General features: G+C 37.0%; 1 long non-coding RNA gene across 1 annotated transcript in view; it reads right to left on the bottom strand.

The window, feature by feature from the left end:
• Positions 1 to 2,623: 2,623 nt before the first annotated feature.
• LOC149135050 (uncharacterized) overlaps positions 2,624 to 18,893 on the bottom strand; it is a 37,203-nt gene continuing 20,933 nt past the window's right edge. The window contains exon 2 of the long non-coding RNA XR_016242252.1: positions 2,624 to 3,594. This is a non-coding gene — a long non-coding RNA (uncharacterized LOC149135050). The remainder of the gene's footprint in view (positions 3,595 to 18,893) is intronic.

Here is an 18,893-nt window from a genome sequence, read left to right as displayed (position 1 = left end):
TAATATGATATATTTCCACACATGCTAAGGTATTTGTAGCAAACTTTGTGTAGAACGGAATGGATAGACAGACTTGATAATCAGGTTCTGGGTTTTAGGGACTGTTTTCTCACGCTCAACAATCAAATACTAATACACGATTTGACCAAATTCCATTCCTATGACAGCTGAAAATATTATCTTCAGCTGTTTTTTTTAGCATTGTAAACATTTTTAGTATAAACCTTCATGTCATCTACCAAGAAATTATGGTTTACATTGTTATCTTTAGCAATTGAAGACTCTAGCATATAGCCATAAGATTTTTGTAAAAGAAATGAAAACAGATTTAATGCCAAAATTAAACAGAATTAGAGAAAAACCATTTTCTTTGATTATGCTCTTTGAAATATTTATAAAATCGGAGACGACTTTCATCTTGAGTTATAAGTGTGAGAATTGTTGCCCAATTGTGAATCTCTCAATGGCAGCGATTGAGTTGACAGGTACTTTTGCAAAGTGCAGTGACAGACTTTAGTAATTATGAGAGGAATGGAGTTGAATGCTTTCCTACGCTGTTATAAGGTTTCTACGGTGTTTTCTTACATCGGGAAGCAGAACATTGTTTATCAAGTTTGTTCAGCTTCACCCGCGTTCCCTTCTTTTCACCTGCCTGTTCCTTAATCAATATGTTGTTAGACTCACTATGATCCCGGAGGAATTGACTGAGAGAGCTTGTATAAAGCTTGTACACAATGTTAACGCAAGCAATGAGCCAATAGTTTACTGTCAGCATGGTGGTTTCATTGTTGTTCGCAATATTCGTCTGTGTACAACATGTCAATTTGGTGTGTCAATCTCACCTCCCATAGTTTTCTTAAATATACGCATTAAAAGCATTTTGAAGAAGGTCAGCCTCTTGGATCAGTATCCAACTATCAGGTCTCTTCAATATACCTTCCTATAATATAGTTTTCCTATAGCTATAGAGAAAATTTCAAGGTTGATTGTATATGTTTTACTGTCGGTGTCGTTACAATATTCCTTCCTAACTGTATTTAGCAAAAATACATTCTGTAGTTGAAAACTCGCTTTTTGTTCCAGATTTTAGGCTAGAATTATTAAAAATCATCCTGAAAAGAGCCTTTCTTAACAGTAATGTTTTTCTTCATCTACTAGTATAATGCTTGTCGATTGAAAGCAACCTTCCGATTCAAGCTGGCTTACTCTGACATTTTTTTCTACGATAAAGAAGTTTTCCGCTCAGCGTCCTGAGTTCGTGCTCGAAAATGATTAGCTTTCTTCCAAGAGCTTGGCGTGAAGAGTAGCCCTAGAGTTTTGTTATTTTTTGCATAAGATGTAATTTGTCAGGTGTGAATTCATTATTCCCCCTTACATTTTATTATCGCGGTTAACCATCCAATATGGCGTCGCAGTTTGTTGATGTTTTGTTTTCCAACTGGCTTGCTTCCGTTTTGCAATTTCATTAGCATATGCATTGCAGATTTCTCCTAGATGTTATTTTAGATTAATAGCAGTGATAGGAAGGTATTAATCATCCAGTAATTAACCTCGCATGATTTGATGTGCTTTCTAGCAACGTCATCGATAACTTTTAACATGAGAGCAATTGGCTGTTTCTTCATTCTCGTTTAGTAAGGCTTGCTCCTTAACAACAACTTAGAAAAACTGGCAAGATGTTTTACGAACTGTAGTATTCTACAGTCATCCTTGTCAAGTAAGTTACAAACGTATACTTTGCAATGGTTGCCATAGTTTGCTTGAAGTCACCAGAGAGTAAGTCTAAAACACATCCATACTGTTTGTTTTACCTCTGTGATCATGTAGTATATGATCGAGGACCTCAAATTCAATTGTGGGAGACACAGTGCGCATATAACACACTGTAAGTTTAGCCTGCTTTAATACTTGTGCTTGTTTCCTTCCATTATAGGCCATAATATTATTCTGTACGAGGTTAAGAAATCTCACTAATGCAAATAGCTCTCAAATAGCTCTTCATTGCCGTTGACTTGTTCACACGCTTCAACAATTCTTTGAAGATGTCTTTAGTCACGAATCTTTTCAGAATACACATGGGATTTAATGTAGCTACAGAAGAAAACGTCCATGGGAGTTAAATCTGGTAACGGCGAGGCCAATTCAATTGGCCCTCAACACCTGAGCCATCTACCTGGAAAATATTCATCCATAAAATAACGAACCTGTTATGCATAATGGGGTGAGCTCCATCCTGCTGAAACTCAGACAGGATTTCCCCTGTCTGATACGAATGTCCAGATACGAATCATCTGTTACAGAATAAAATGTTCCAATTACTTGATTGTGCCAAATCTCACACCATACTATTACCATGCTCCCGTTTTGTTGATTACATACCTTCATTCAATGAGGATTGGTTTGTGAGTAATATCGACGATTGTGAAAAGAGATAAAAAAAGAGAATGTTAGTAATTTCACATATTGCATGATGATGACTTTATGGCCACCCTGTATATATAACTGATGTGAGATTCAAATTATTTGGTACTGAATCGAATCCCTTCTGTTTTCACGTTTCTAAATTTAGATGGAATAACGAGATAGAAAGCAACAAACAAGTAAATAAACAAGAGACGAAATCTTTTATATCATAAGATACTTTTATTTACCATCATAGTCATCTATTTCCGTATTGTTGCATGATTTTTATCGTATTTATCCTTCATGTCGCTAGCCCTGAGATTTTTTTCCACAACCATATTTTAACAGAAACCGTACCAACTCACAATCTCAATGAAAGACGATCAAATTAATCACCACAAGATCTGTCACGTGCTTTATACTTGAACGGAATTTATTTTAACATATAATGTCCATAATCGAAAATTCCCTTTCTGACGACGCTCTTAACGATATTTGTAGACTTATATACAGTTGCTGGGATCTTTTAGTGATATCGAGCAATATTCTCAACATAATGCAGGATGGCGTTGACAAATTTTATGATAAAACTGTTTATAGAATTCGTCTAATTTTTTTCACCTGCTTTCTATGGTACAAAAACCTCATCAATGTTCCAAGAAGCTGAGTTAACAATATTTACCAATGCATGAATTCCGTCAGTTCTTGGTTTTATAATGTCACAATCTATGGATCTCAGATTTATACTACTTATTACTGCGTCCAGTAGTCTTTGATAACAAAGCCTAATATATTTCTTATTTTCCACAAACTCATTATTTTGAAATGCCGTCGAAGAAATGGTTTCATCTATTTTCCTTTTTTATATATTCCTTCTTGTCTTGTGCATTCAAAACTTTATCAATATAATTAGTTTTTGAGGACGTGGTAGGTTTAAATTATCAACACCTGAAAATTGCAGACTTTTTAAAACAGAAATGAGTATTGGTTTTGCATCTTGTTCTTGTGACGTATATGAAGAAAAATTGTTCACGAGAAATCCTTGATTTCGACTTTCACAAAAGTAATGACATCTGGTTGACCTGCAATTGCTAAAATATTTGTTGGTCTTGTCTTGTTATACTAATTTCCAGCCACAAATGCACAAAAGTTGCAGTTTATAACAGCGATTATGCACTAAATACATTAACGCTAAAATAAAGTAAAAAAGCAAATAAAAAGCCGTGTTATGCGGAATTTCAAAGTAAAACATGAATGTGGACAAGTGGAATTATAAGTATTAATGATTATTCAAAAATGTGAACAAACATTTAAATCTACATAAAATTTTCACTGAAGAATCAGACATGGGGATGAAAGTTATTCGTATGTCTAGAGTTTTTTCGGAAAATGTTAAAATACAAAATGACAAAAATTGCTTCTGGAAATTTCCAAGAAAATTTTGCGCATCACTAAATGCAAATTCAAATATTAAAAAAAATATTTTTAAACAAAAATGAAAAAAACATGGACAGAATGCAATACATACTAATAGAAAATACTGTCAAAAAAACTTTAAAAACCGAAGTTGGTCGTTACTGCATCAGCTCTTTCTTCTTTCAATAGTGATAGGTGTTAGAATTCCGAAAAGAGAATGAAGATTATGGCCATTTGCTTATCAGAAAATTCCTAATTTCGGAGTTCAGTTGGTTGTTTCAAAGGATTGCCATCTCAGCTATTCATGTTTTTGTGAAGACCAGGATCGGCTCAAAAAGGAAAATAGTCTAAAGAGTGATTCTACAACTTGATTGGTTGAAATTCGCGTGATTATTAATGTTCAATCAGATTTAAAGAACCAGAAGTCAATCACCTGCGACTCACAAGTCCGTTTCCTGTATTAACTTTTCATTTAGTCACCGAAGGGAAAATTTTCTATTAGTTTCTGTTCGTTAAGTTTTTAATATGTTGGTTGTCACAATGCGAGTAGACGAAGAGATTTAAGAATAAGTTAGCAGAGCTTGAAATCATAATAGACGGCATGTGAACCGTTGCGAAGACCTTCAATCCCACCAATGATCATATAATATATAATGCATAATACTTACATACATACATTCATACATGTATGTATGTATGTATGTATGTATGTATGTATTATGTATGTATACCATTATTCAGATTTATTTCAAGATTTCTTGCCAATAGAGAAAGAACCGGTTTCTAACCTAGATCCAAGGCTCCTTCATTAGAAGTTCAATATCAACAACAGGGTATTTTTGTTTGTATGTGTGTATGTATGTATGTATGTGCAGGTTTGTATGCTTTATGTATGTATTCTCATGCATATAGTTGCATGACTCATATTTAAATGATAAACGTCTGGAAAGTTTTACACATTTTTACTGTTCCAGTGATGGATTGGATCTGTAGTCTTCGAATTAGCTTTCTCCTTTCTGGATTTGAGAAGCCTAATTTCTCAAGATTGGTATTTAGCCAGTGTGTTACATATCCTAGGCCGCCAATAATTACTAGCATGAACCTGAACTTGTAATCTGGATGGAGTAATTGCAGATTTCTCAATAGTTCAGCATAGTTGTTCTCTTTTTCACTGATCTTCAGCTTTATGTTAACATCCACGGGGCAGCTAATTTCTACAACAGTGCACAGTTTCTCTTCTCTATCTCAAATCATTATATCAGGTCTGTTGTGCTTACACTTTATTGAGGTCTTCACTGTTACATTCCACCAGTATTCCTTTTTATAATGAGTAACTATGGCTTCTATTATATTGTAGGTTGTTATTTTTTCGTCCTCGGATTACACTTCCGACGGATTTCATTATAGTGTCCTAGCTACAACGTCTTGTCTCATCGGGAGGTAATACCGTAATCACATTTTCGGACAACTGCTTATGATGTAGGTGACATCTTCCGTGTGAACTCCACAAAGTCTGCATCGGTTGTCATACTTTACGGCTTCACCTGCACCTCTATCCCTTTTGTGCATCAGGTGCTTGGTTGATATTTCCTGTTCCTGAATTGCAAACGCATATCCTTCAAAGCGGGAGGTAGTAATCCGGCTATTGGTCCATGATAAACTGCTTTGATGATCGATGTTACTATTATCACGGAACTTTCTACTAACATATCCATGCATAGTCTTCTGCTCATATAGGCTCCTCCTTTCATCGGATGATACGTTGCGTTAGAGTCGTGCGACTTCTTTGGGCATGTATTCTAGGTTATTAGGCAAACAGTGTTGCTGAAGGAGCTGCCTTCCAAGTCTTATGATGTTATCAGCCTCATGTATGCAAACTTCGTCAAGGGATGCACTTCGACGCTTGATGGTTAAAAGATGTTGCTGAAGGGATATGATGCGACAGCCAAAGGCATTTTAGATCGATGTTAAGCCTCTGCCGCCTTGTTTACGTTTTAGATAGAAGCGGTTTACGTCACTATTTATGTGGAAATTATGTGCGCTTGTTAGTATTTTTCGGGTTTTCACATCAATGGCTTGGATCTCATCAAGCGTCCAATCAAGCAGCCCAAATGTTGCTATGAGTACTCGTACTGAAAACACATTGTCTCGTGAAGGAGCTTCTGTAATGTTTACTGATCCTCCTCTCACGTCTCTGTATACTGCTGCCTGGTTGCAGTATGTACGTACGTACGTATGTATGCATGCATGTATGTGTCTATGTATGAATATATATATATATATATATATATATATATATATATATATATATATATATATATATATATATAATTATATTGCTTTTTCTTTCGAAAAATTATAGAACTGCTTCGAAGTGGTCAGGTTTGACCCGAGGCGCTAGATAGTAAATAATATAATTTAAAGAAGAAACAGAAATTAGATAATTATCTTGTATTTATGACATACATTAATACAACAAATACATTAAGACATTCAGAACATATTAAGAATATAATAGAAATAAGAAATATATGAAATAAGAATATACATGAAATATAAGCAACAAAAAATTCGATATGTGGAGTGAGTGATATAGCGAATATAATAAAACATTAAAAATTAAGTTAGAAATTACAATGACGGCAGTTAGAAACCTGAATGAAGAATTTAAAAGTCAGAGAAATATATTTGTTTTAATAGTTCTAAAAATATATAACGGGTTACAATAACAGATTAGAGGTATTTCTACGGTTGTTTCGAGAGTCCATTTTTTATACGTGAAGTATAAAATTCACGCCTTAAGATGGATGTTATCCTACCATCTTGGTCGTGGTGTATCCCTGTGTCTCCATCCGGTTGATTTTCCCTGTAAAACTTTCTCAGTGATTCTTTCTTGGGACATTCTTCCCACATGTCCGTCTTATCCACGCTGCGATCTCTCAATCTGGAGCGGCTCTACCTAGAGCGCATCTCTGATGTCGGAGCTTCGCATTCTATCGAATAGACTTACTTCAGAGATCCTTATTCACAATAATATTTTTTTCGATCATTTTCCATGAATACTATAAACTAGTCAGATTAATATTGAAAACAGAACTCAATGCAGAAAACAAGATAATAGGTATTAACAATCTAGCCGTCCCAGTTATAAGTTACAGCTACAATATTCTTAACTGGACACTAAATGAGCTAATCAAAATAGACAGGAATACTAGAAAAATAATGACAGGATTTAGGATACACCACCCATAATCTGACAAAGAAAGGCTATATATGATACATATCAAAGGTGGTTGAGGCCTTATACAGCTAGAAAACTATTACAAAATAAGCACTATAGGACTACAGAAATACCTACTTCACAAGCAAGGAAAACTAATACAATTCACCACAAAACACGAACAGAACAAAAAACTTTTTTCAGTCTTTAAGGAAGCTGACAAATACAAAAAAAAGAAGTCATAGTACTTAATAATTATGAAGAAAAAGAAGAAATAACCAAATCTGTAAAAAATACTGAAAGCCAAACTAAAACTGGAACAGCAACGGATCATGATAAAGCGATGGCAAGAAAAACTCCTTCATGGCAAATATTGGGTTAAGATAAACAGAAAAGAAATAGACAAAGCAAAATCCCAACAATGGCTGAGAAGCTCAGGACTCAAAGTAGAGAATAAAGGATTTTTAATAGCAGCACAATATCAAAACCTACCTACCAGAAACCATTAAAGACATGTAATCAAAAGAAATATAAGTAACTTTAGAATATGTGGAGATGGAAAAGAAACAATAAATCATATTGTCTCTGGCTCTCCAACCCTGGCTAAGAAGGAATACATTCACAGACACGACAGAGTTGGGACCTAAATACACTGGAAACTATGCAAACACTATGGAATAACAACAGAAAAAAAGATGATATAAGCACACGCCCAGAAAAGGTCACAAAAAATGAGAATGCATCCATACTCTGGGATATGCCAATGCACACAGATAGAGAAAATAAGGCCAATAGGCGTCAGATATAGTTGTCAGAGATCACCAAGAAAACATGCTTTCTAATCGATGTATCAATACCAACAAATGACGATGTTTCTCTAAAAGAAACGGAGAAACTTTCTAAATACAAAGATCTGGAAATAGAGGTAACACGGATGTGGAGCCTAAAAGCAGAAACAATTCCTATCATAGTAGGCGCATTAGGTATGATAAAAAAGGACATTCAGACTAACACATGACAAAAACACCAGGACTTACAAGCATATATAACATACAGAAAATAGCACTACTAGGCACCGCATACATCCTACGTAAACCACTTTCAATACAGTGAAAATAAGAGCGCAACAACAAACTACAGTACATACTCAAGGCACACAGAACTGTGCTCGGTAGTGCAGTGAAAGCACGTGAAAAAATAAGACTACTGGATAATAATAATAATAATAATAATAATAATAATAATAATAATAATAATAATTAACAACCAAATATCAAAGCTTATAATATGCAGAAAGTGACCCTGTGAGGTCTCTGACAAAAAGCTGCTGTCCGCTCTCATAGAATCTACCAGAGGAAATAAGAGCGCTCTGGGAAGTAAAACAACAACAACAACAACAGCATTAATGGTTTCAAATTTTGCCACAAGAGCACCAGTTTTGGGGGAGGGGATGAGTCGATTACATCGACCCCAGTATTCAACTGGTATTTATTTCATCGACCCCGAAAGGATGAAAGGTAAAGTCGACCTCCGCGGAATTTGAACTCAAAACGGAGCGACGGGCGAAATGCCGCTAAGCACTTCGTCCATTGCGCTAACGATTCAGCCAACTCGCCGCTTCGATAACAACAACGCAAAGTCGAGCTCGGCTTAATTTGAACTGATAACAGTAATAATAATAATAATAATAATAATAATAATAATAATAATAATAATAATAATAATGATAATAATAATAGTGATTTTAAATTTTAGAATAAAGACAGTTGTTTCGGGGAAGAGGTAAGTCGATTACATCGACCCCAGTGCTCAACTGGTACTTATTTTATCGACTCCGAAGGATAAAAGGCAAAGTCAACCTCAGCGGAATTTAAACTCAAAACGTAAAGACGAACGAAATGCCGCTAAACATTTTGCCCGGCGTGATAACCATTCTGTCAGCTCGCCGCCTTAATAATAATAATAATAATAATAATAATAATAATAATAATAATAATAATAATAATAATAATAATAATAATGATGATGATGATGATGATGATGATGATGATGATGATGATGATAATGATGATGATGATGATGGTGTGTCAAATTTTATCATAAGGCCAGCAATTGAGGAGTGGGTAGTTGATTACATTGACCTCAGTACTTGACAAGTTCTTTATTTTATGGAAGGGATAAACAGTAAAGCTGATCTCAGCAGTATTTGTGCATAAATGTAAAATGTCGGAAGAAAAGCCACTAATCCTTTTGTCTCACATGCCAATAATTCTGAAGGGAGCAAGAAGTCGATTACATCGATCCCGGTGCTCAAATGGTGTTTATTTCATAGTCTCCCTCGAAATGATGAAAGGTAAATTCAACCTCGGTGGAGTTTGAACTCAGAACATAAAAACTGGACGAAACGTCTCTAAGTATTTAGTTCGATGCGCCATGATTCTACCGGTATGCCGCCCTACAAGCAAAAATTCTTTCTATTACAGACATTTAGGGAGGCGGGTATTCAATTGCATCGACGCCAGTACTTGACTGTCAATTATAATACTGACCCCAAAAGGTTGAATGACAAAAGTCAACCTCAGTGTCTAGGTTTGTGGAGTGACTATGAATATTTATTAATGAAATTTTAGTATAATTCATCCTGCAGTTAATTAAAAGCTGCAATATTTCAAACAAACAATTTAGCTTACACAGGCCTAAGTATCTAGCGACAAAGATGTTATTTCAATGCTTCGAATATGATATAACTACCAGTAAAATGGTTTGCTTCTAATAAGTAAGATTATTTAACTGTTTTCTGGTTAGAAAAGAAAAAATATGTGAATTTATTACCATAACTAAGGAGAAGCATGTCAACATTCATACGACACATTCGAGCAAAATTTTCGTCACTTCCCATGAACCTCTTCAATGTCCTCCGTTAACAACTACACCACCAACACAAAGAACCGCTCAGGAACAACAGCAACTGTCTATGTACATATAATGCAACTACTTTTAAATGGAGGTTGAGTGGTTAGCGTTCAGTTACATAAAGGTGAATCTATCTTGGGTAGTCTTTGAGAGACTTGCGTATCCTTACTTGTCATACAGCTATTCAGGCTGTTTCTCATAGCAGTATTTATATTAGAAAAGTTACTATCATGTTTTCTTTCAAAATATTAGTGTGTTTGATATCAATATTGTGAGTGTCTTGATTGTTAGTGCAAATAGGAAATCTCGCTAAAGAAAAGTTCCGTGTTAGCATTCTGTATGCTTGAAAACGAATTCGAAAAGTTCTTATTGTTCCACCCACTTTTTTATGTATGGTTTACGGTATTTGGTACCATTTTAGACAATCTATTTCTACCTCTGATATTAAGGTGAGTGCATGGGGGTACCTAATCACTATTCCTCTTTTAATTCCTAGAATCCTTCTTGATATATTGAGAATTGTTTTATCTTCTAAAAATTCAGGCTTCCGTTATTGTATAAATGGGTGAAAGCGTTTCTATTACACATTGAATTAGGGTTAACTTCAGTGTACGTGTAAATTTTCAGAGAAACTCGAGTAGTCGATAGAATCAACGATATTAACTGTTGATGAGTATGAGACTTTCACTGTAAAGTCATTAAGAATACAATATCTATGCCGAAGCTGAATGTTTTCCATTAATCTATCAAATAGATATACCAAGCTTCTTACGTACTTAACTCATAGTTATACCATGTTACATTTCTTTACCTAGTTTTCTTAGTGTAAGTTTTATCCAGAATTATTTTTTGTAGAGTACTTATCTTATTATTATAATACTTAGATTTTGGTCTGTTACCATTGTTACCATTACTTTTAGAATTTTCCACAGAATGTTGTCTAGCATCACCAGCATTAGAGTTATTGTTTCTATTCATTTTCCCATTATCGGATACGATATTATCGGATACGATATTATCGGATACACCTATAATAATACCATTATTAACTAGATTAAAATTAGAGTTTACGTTAATATGTGTTTTTATCCCTTTACAACGAGTAGCTGTTGTAGTTGTTCTTTTCTCAGTCACAGTTTGACACTTAGGTGAATTTATTATCCTATCAACAGTCCTCCATTCATCTGCACTAAAGAATTTAGTCATGTTATTATACTTGTATCTATTTATTCTTATACTATAATCAGTAAGATTATTAATGGATGTAAGTTTAGTATTAGCCTTATCGATTTTTAATGTAATTGTTTTTTTCTACTTTCAATTGAATATTGATTTGTAGGAAAGGCAGTTTATTGTTACTTACTTTTCGGAAATAGTCATCTTCACTGTCTGGTTTATTTGTTTATGGAATCAAGTCGTATAGAGGGTATATTTTAAGGTGCATATAAATAATAGTAAATACATATATAACTTTACATATATATTATAGTATAATTTATAGTAGTACCTTTGTATATTTCAATATATATGTGCATAAGATAATATAAATATCTATGTATATATACGTTTGTATATTCGTTTTGCAAGATTCTTGATGTGAATCCGTGTGTTGAAACATATATTGTTGTATTTGGGGATGGTCATGCTGCCAGTTTAGCCAAAGAAAACACACGCACTATATATTCGGTGTTCACTTGATTCAGCTTTATTTTATATTAATTGTATTTCGGAAGATCGTTAGTAAGGAGAGACATGAAAAAGAAAGAAGAAAGCAAAGGACCACTGATGAGGTCACAGAAGTGTGACGAAAGAACTCTGGCCGAAATACAATTAATATAAAATAAAGCTGAAGCAAGTGAACACCAAATATAAGTGCGTGTGTTTTCATTGGCTAAACTGGCAGCGTGACCGTCCCCACATACAAAATATGTAAATGTAATATTTAAGCCTGCGAGCTGGGTCAAAATGCTTTGCGGTATTTCATTCATCATTTCGCTCTGAGTTCAAATTCCGCCGAGACCAATTTTTGCCTTTCAACTCTTCTTATTGTGGAAAAGGCGTAAGGGGGCAAGCTGAAAAAATCGTTAGCACGCTTGACGAAATACTTAGCGGTATTTTTCGCGTCGCTACGTTCTGAGTTCAAACACCACCGATGTCGACTTTGCCTTTCATCCTTTCGGGGTTGATAAATTAAGTACCAATGGAACACTGGGGCCAATCTAATCGACTAGCCCACTCTCTCCAAATTTCAGGCCTTCTGCTTTTAGTAGAAAAGATTATTATGGGAAAGGCGGCGAATTGGCAGAATCGTTAGCACACCGGACAAAATGCTTAGCGGCATTTCGCCCGTCAATACTTTCTGAGTTCAATCTCCACCGAGGTCGACTTTGCCTTTCATACCCTTTCGGAGAAGACCATAGAAAAATTATTATGAACGCTAAGTGAACACAAAATATACAGTGCGTGTGTCTTCATTGGCTAAACTGGCAGCATGACCGTCCCCAAATGCAAAATATGTAAAATATAATATTCAAGCCTGTGAGCTGGATCAAAATGCTTGGCGGTATTTCATCCATCATTACGCTCTGAGTTCAAATTCCGCCGAGACAGAAAAAACACGTCTGTTCTTTATGAAGACCAGACCAGTGGGCAGAAAGAAAGAACCCCTTTCGTCACGTGTCAGAGACGAGAGAGTCAAGGAGGAAGAGAAGCAGTGAAAGAGAGAGAGGGAACGGTGAAAGGGAGAGAAGAATAAGGAAAGGGTGGGAGAGAAAAACAGAAAGGGTGAAAAACAAGAGAGGGAGAGAGATAGTAGAAGAGTGCACATTGTAATTATTAAGATAAAACTTGAAAAAAGATGCGTGGCGTTCGATCATATAATAATATAAATACTATATAAATATATGCATATATCCATACATATATGTACATACCTACATCTATATGTATACATACATGCATATATGGGTACAGGACATAAAAAAAACCTTAAACACAATGAGAAACGAAAACATAAAAGCGAAAACAGAAAACGAACTTTTTTCGAACAACGAAAAAAACATGGATAGATATACGTACATATAGATACACAGTCACAGACATATCACACAAACACGCATGCAAATACATACATACATACATACATACATATATATGTATATATATATATATATATATATATATATATATATATATATATATATATATAGTTAAAAGAACACAAAAAACAATAACAAAAAAAACAACAAAGTCAGGACGTGATACAGATAGTGTTATTGGACGCTCGGGAAAGGAAGGAGAGAGAGTATCACGTTTCGGGCGGAGCCATTCGTCGGAAAGACAGAAAGTTCGGAGAATGGAAAAACGGAGGAAGAGGAAAATGGAACCGATGCCCACGAGGTTACATTGTGAAAGGACCGGAAAAGGAGGTGGTGGGGGAAAAGTTCTTTCTAAGACAGGAGAGTGAAAAAGGGAGGTGAATATCTGTGCGTGCGCGAGAGTCTGCGAGTGTGTGTGTGATAACAGAACGTGTGTGTGCGTATGTATGTATGTGTGTGTGTGCATGGTTTGGTGGTTTTTCTGTTAGTGTGTATGTGTGTTTGTGTGTGTGCGTGTGTGACGTAGTTGAAGGAATTAGTAGCAGGAATAGTTAGTGGGTGCTTATGGACAATGGTTAGTGGAGGGTCAGCAGGCAATTTTTGAATATGTGTGTGTTCGTGTATGTTTGTGTGGGGTTGTAGGTGTTGGGTACGTGTGCGTGTGTGTATGTGTATGTTTTTGTGCGTGCGTGTGTGTTTGTGTGTATGTGTATGTTGTGTATATGGGCGTTGCTGTGTACGTGTGTGTGCGTGCGTTTGCTATTGTATGTGCGTGTGTTGTTTATACCCATGTGTGTGTGATTGTATGCGTGTCTGTGTGAGTGTGTTGTGTTGGTGAGAAATGTGTGTGCGTCTGTGTGCGTGTGTATGTGTATGTGGTTGTGTGCGTGTGTGTATGTATATGTGTGTGGATGTGCGTGTGTGTGTGGGATTGTGATATGTGTGGGGTTGTGAGTGTTAGGTACGGATGCGTGTGTGTGTATGCGGGTGTGTGTTTATGTGTGTCTGTATGTGTGTCCGTGTGCTTGTGTGTGCGCGTATGTGTATATTTTTTGTGCGTGCGTGTCTGTGTATATTGTGTATGTTTTCGTGCGTGCGTTGTGTTGTGTATGTGAGTGAGTATTGTGTATGTGAGAGGTGTGTGTGCGTGTGTGCATGTGTGTGTGTGTATGTGTGTACGTGTATGTGTGTGTATGTGTGTGTTTGTGTATGTGAGAGGTGTGTGTGCGTGTGTGTATGTGTATGTGTGTGTTTATGTGTGTGTGCGTGCGTATGTATGTGAGAGCGTAATGATGTGTGCCAGGTATGTGTGTTATTTTGTGTGTGCACTCCTGTGTGTGTGTGTGTGTGCATGTGTATGCGGCTGTGTATGTACGTGTATGTAGGCGTGCGCGTATATATGGGTGTGTGTGTGTGTCTGTGTGTGTATAGGGCTGTGTAAGATGTGTGTCTCTACCACTGTGCTTGTGTGTGTGAATATATGTGCATTCGTCTATATGTGTGCGTGAGGGCGCGCATGTATGTTTGTCATGTGTGTGGGCGGTATATATGTAAGGTGTGTGGGAGGGGTGTGTGTTAGGTGTATGGGAGGTATGTGTGAATGGGGGTATATATGGGTTATGTGTGCAAGGGTGTGTATGCTTGGGTGTGTGTGTGTGTGTATGCGCAAGTGTGCGTGTGTATGTGCGTTTGTATAAGTGTGTGGGCGAGTCTGAGCGTGTAAGTGCATGCAATATGTGTTGTGTGTGTGTGGTGTGTTGGGGGGGGGGGTAGGTGTGTTTACATATGTGTGTATGGGTGCGTGTATTTTTTGTGTGTGGGTATGTGTGCGTGTAGGAAGGGATGAAATAAATTGTGGAAAATTGTAGTGATTGTAATAAAAAAGTGAATAATGGATATAATGTAAAGTGGATGGGGGGGGGGGGGGGGTAAAAAAATAATATATAAAAAAGAATAATAAATAAAGAAAAGTGTTGCATTGTCGTAAAGGGGAGAGTCATAAGGAGGAGGGGGCTGTGTTGAGTCCGAAGGGGAAAGATGATCTAAGGTTAAAAATATAGCGCTGTTCCAAGTGGAGTCGCGAGGGAGTGGACCCATGGTGCAGGGCGAGGCCAAAAACGGAGATGTTAGAGGGGGAGTGGTTGGCCAAGTGGAAGTGACGGGCGACGGGGGAGTCCGAACCTAGCCGAACGTCCCTTAGGTGTTCGGTGAAACGGTCGGCCAGCCGGCGGCCCGTCTGCCCCACGTAGAGTTGGTTGCATAGGGTGCATTTGATGCAGTAAATAAGGTTGGAGGAGGTGCAGGTGAAACTGTGTGGAATGTGAAGAGTGTGTAGGTTCGACCCTGTGACAGAGGTAGTGTTGGTGATGAAGGGGCAGGTGTGACAGCGGGATCTGGAGCACGGGAAGGAGCCAGGTGGGCGTGGGGAGGAAGAGGAGAATGTACTACGGACCAGTAGATCGCGTAGGTTACGGGCGCGTTTGAAAGAGGATAGGGGTGGGTTAGAGAAAATGGGGTGGGTGGTGGGATCGAGCTGGAGGCGACGGAAGGCCCGTAGGATCCTCCGACGAAGGGGTAGGGTGGAAGGGTGGAAACGGAGTGGGAAGGAGGTACGGTTAGGGGATTGGTGTGGGGGAGGAGAGAGGGCGGTGATGCGGTCGATTCGACGAGCGCGGGCGAGGACGGATTGGACAAGGTGGGAGGGGTATCGTCGATGCATGAACAGACGATCAAGATACTGGGACTGGGTCTCGAAATCCTGGTCCAGGCTGCACAAACGTCGGAGGCGGAGGAACTGGGAGTAGGGGATGGCCCGTATGGTGTGGAATGGATGGAAGGAGGAGAAGTTGAGGTAGAGGTGGGAGTCAGTGGGTTTGAAGAAGGCGGAGGTAGTTAGAGAGTTGGAGGGGTGGTTGATGGAAAGAGAGATGTCGAGGAAGTTAACAGAGGTGTCAGAGATGTCAGAGATGTCAGAGGTGTCAAGAGCAGGGTGGAAGTTAGAGAGGAAGGAGATGAAAAGGCAGAGCTGTTCGCGGGAGAGGGAGGTGGCTCCTATATAGTCATCTATGTAGCGACCGTATAGTTCTGGGGTCGGACCGGAGAATTGGGAGAATACTTGGGCCTCAATGTAACCAAAGAAGAGGTTGGCATAATTGGGACCCATTCTCGGTAGACATACATTTAAAGAGACATGTTCATACCTACACACACAACCACATATGCACTAATTTATTTACTCATAAATACATACATTAATACACATGTACATACATAATTAAGATTAGTCTATCACAGCACAGGAATCCGTGTCTGCTGGAATTTTACAACGTGACAAATCTGTGGGAGATGGTATGGGTCTAGAAAAGTAAGTGGTCAGTTTTTTTTTTTCATAAAATCAGTATATGAGAATATGTGGCACTCTCTGGATATAACCACTGATGCAAAGTATATAACTATCTTCAAACAACACGAAGCAGGAATAGGAGTTTGAATTTGAAATTAATAAATACGAAGATGAATAGTGTTCATACAGATATTTCTTTTTTATACTACGAAGTTCTTACAATATCTATTTGGTAGGAATCATGTATAGTACCATTTCATTCTTTTTATAAATCTTCGGCACGATATAACCTGTAACTTATTAATTATATACATTGCGAAGAGAGACATTTCAATAAAATTAAAGATGAAATTAATTACAGTCTGGAAGAAACTCATGGGATGTTTCTTTTTTTCTTTTGTGTGTGTGTGTGTGTGTGTATTGGCTGATTAGGAATCGAAAGAAAGTATGTCTTTGGTGTTTATGTACAGAATAAATGCCATTTTCATTTACTTCGTGGAAATGTTTTAACGTTGCCACTAGCTTCAACACCAGCCAACAAAATAATTCCCGATGTATTGTTGAAAATGTAGACATCTTTTAAGGCTGTTATCTTATATATGTAATCCTTGGCGTTGTCGAACGAATATCCTTTCATAAGGACAAGTGTTCTAACCATCCTTAGAATGTAAAAAAAAAAAAGGAAATAACTTAAATACGGATGAAGAAGCATAACAATGTTGACTAAGGTATTGGTACCATCCTGACGACTCTGATACGTGTCTGCATATGAGTGAATATATACAGACTCAGAGATTTAATATGTATGTATGTATGTATGTATGTATGTATGTATGTATATCGTTTATCTGTTGTACAATTTCTCTTTGCGGAATGTTATTTATGATATCCATGTACACTACAGAAGGATCGTGGAAAAGATCTGCAAAGTGTTCTCTCCATCTAGTCATTATTTCAGGAGGATCGTTAATAATCCCATTTCCATCTTTTGAATGCAAGGGAACATATGATAAAGATTGGGGTCCAAAAGCCTGCTGTAATAAACTATAAAAACTTTTAATGTCTTTCTTGTCATAGGCCGCCTGCACTTCCTCAGACAAATTTCTCCACCAAGTGTCTTTAAGCCTCCTGAGTTCTTGTTTGTATGTTTGCTTCCTGAGACTTGTACAACATTTTTAGTCGCACTTTGCTCTTTACGTAGAGAGGTGCTGTTAGGACTGGTTGCAATGCCTGGGAGCAAGAGATAATTCAGCGCTGAACAATTGGAACTGAAATCACCAGTGAATAGTGGGTATGTATTATGTGTGATCGTGTTCTTTTGTCAAAAGCAGGATACGAGAATCATATGAAGTCACAAAACTTATAAATATCTAGACTTAGAAGACATATGCTAGTTTACAAAAACATTCCTTCAGAATCAGATTCCAAATGGCGAAGAAGTAGAAGAAATTTGAATGTCATTTGTGTTTTAAACCTTGCCAGACAGCAGTTGGCCTTAAAACCATCTGAGGGCTCATCAACAGAGGGATTGTGCTGCGATGGGGTGTGGTGTGTCTGTTGATGGGACGGCTATCAGCTGTCACGATGAAGGAATCATTATGTATGTACTGTGTATGTATGTATATATATATATATATATATATATATATATATATATATATATATATATATATATATATATATATATATATGCACACGAGAGATTTAAAGAAGAACGTTACGACCGAGAAGGTGAATCACAGACTTTTTTGTGTGCACATTTTGTAACAGACCGTGGCTTTCTTTTGCTAGGCTCAAATCTCATTTACGAATCCATGGAAAACGAACCTCCACCAACTATTCTGCCTATATGTCTGTGCACACTTTTCAATGCAATGCATTCCAGAAGGTCTGCAAATCTACGGAGGTCCCAAAAGACATTTTCAGATCGACAAAGATCACAAATTAACTGCAGCTCTTGGTGGTCCAAATCCGATATGCAATCTATGTGGATGTCAAAGCATTGTCTGGTTTAAAAAGCCACATCAGATGGCATGGTGGTTCTAAGGTGTAGGTACAGGAGGTGGTCAAACTCTGCATAAGGAGTAGACAACAACCATTTATATATATATATATATATATATATACATATATATATATATATATATATATATATATACATTGGCACACGCACGCACACATACACAAACATATATATTTATAGACATATTGTTGCGTACTGCGACCTCCCAGTACCACCACCAACACGGGGTCAACAGTCTAGTCAGTTGTGAGAAAAAACGGCAGGCCAGCTCAGTAAACCAAACTAACAAACCGTTGAGTATAAGCAAAATAAAAGAAATAGGAGAATAAAAATTTATGGAATATATTTTAGTGAATTCTTTTATTTACCACTGAAATGTGTAGACTTGTTTTGGTGATCTCTTTTTTTAATTTTCGGTCAGTTAATTGATTTATTTTTTTATCTTTTTCGACTAGAGTCTGTTGTTACTTTCGATTC

The sequence above is a fragment of the Octopus bimaculoides genome, chromosome 6, assembly GCF_046866305.1.
Source record: "Octopus bimaculoides isolate indiv1 chromosome 6, ASM4686630v1, whole genome shotgun sequence".
NCBI lineage: Eukaryota > Metazoa > Mollusca > Cephalopoda > Octopoda > Octopodidae > Octopus > Octopus bimaculoides.
Note: the sequence above shows the minus strand (reverse complement) of the source record. Positions and strands in the feature narration are given on the sequence as shown.